The sequence below is a fragment of the Myotis davidii genome, unplaced genomic scaffold (genome assembly GCF_000327345.1).
Source record: "Myotis davidii unplaced genomic scaffold, ASM32734v1 scaffold999, whole genome shotgun sequence".
Classification (NCBI taxonomy): Eukaryota; Metazoa; Chordata; class Mammalia; order Chiroptera; family Vespertilionidae; genus Myotis; species Myotis davidii.
The window spans coordinates 104,060-105,710 of record NW_006290030.1 but is presented as its reverse complement, the minus strand read 5'-3'; positions in this window follow the sequence as shown (position 1 = coordinate 105,710).

The window sequence follows — 1,651 nt, the reverse complement described above, 5'->3', positions numbered from 1 at the left end:
GGGGTTGAGAGTGGCTAATCTAGAGAAGTTTATAACTCCAAAGTGCTGATTACTTGAGAATGCTGCCAATTTAAATCATGCAGCATCTGAGTTCTATTTTTTAATAACAGCTTTTTTGAGACATAATTCACAATGTATATAATTCAGCCATTAAAAGTTCAAAGATTTTTAGTATATTCAGAATTAGGTGACCATCACCACAGTCAATTTTAGAACATTTTAATCACTTAGCAGTCAACTCTCCTCCCCCAACTCTGAGCAGTTCCCAACTACAGACCTACTTTGGTCTCTATGGATTTGCTTATTCTAACATTTCATATAAATGGAATTATACAGTGATCTTTTGTGACTGGCTTCTTTCATGTACATGAATAATAATTTTAGTGTTCATCCATATTGAGGCACATATCAGTATTTAATTATTTTTAATGACCAAATAATGCTCCATTATATGAATGTACCACACTTCATCTATCCATTCATCAATTAATAGACATTTGAGTTGTTTCTACCTTTTGGCTATTACCAATAATACTGAAATGAACAGTCATGTACAAGTGCTTTTTTTGTGAACATATGTTTTCAGTACTTTCTGTTACATACCTAGGAGTGGAGTTTCTGGGTCATATAATAACTCTTTTGAGGAACTTTGAAACTGATTTCATAAATAGTTGCACCATTTTATAATACCACCAGCAATATAGGAAGGTTCCAATTTCTCTATATCCTATTAATACTGTCTTTTTAATTATAACTATCCCAGTGGGTGGGATATGGTTTCTCAAAGTGGTTTTGATTTGTATATCCTTTTAAAATTGTTTAAATCATTTCTATATAAAAAACTGACCAAAGAGATAAGAAAGGCAAACGGAGGCCAAAGAAATAACTAGCTATGTTTGGCTTATGTTTAGCTTTATGTAAACAGCTGGAGTCATAATTTTGTTTTTATATGTTGTCTTTTGGATAAAGTAAATGCTGCCACACCTTCTGGTGTGTATTTCTAGATGAGGAAATGGTTCATTTACTTTCAAATAGTTTGGGCTTCTTTTTGGGACTTCATTCCATAACCATGAAGCAGAGATAAAATTCACCAATAAAGGAACTGTACTCTGGCTTCATTAACACTTTAGGCTAAGGGCATATCTAATCAGCTACAGCTATTGTGTCCTGATAATGGTAAGTGAGCTGTAGGCCACTGAACAAAATATCATACTGTGATGTAGCTGTCTTTAGAGATGACCCTAATAAAGTTATTTTTAAAAACATACCAATCTACTACTTTTCATTAAGCAACTGCTATCTGTGTGCTAGGAGGAGATCAGGGTAAAGGGGACATGATTCAAAAACACCTTGAGGTCACTGCCCTCAATGAGCTTATAGTTATTTATGGTATGGATTTTTAAAATGTATGCCTTCCAAAAAGAAATTGATCAAAGTAGGCTGGAGTGGCTGAAGTCTATCTGCCTTTTATCCTTTAAGGATTAGGTGAGGACATGATTAAATTCAAGCAATAGATTATAGGTCTTGATGGATATTTCAAATACCAGAAGGAGGTACTTCGGGAAAGACAGTGAAGAGTGAGCCAGATTAGTAGTTTGGAATCTATTTATGCTTTTTTTTCAGTGTCACCCCAGTCAAGTTAGTTACTACT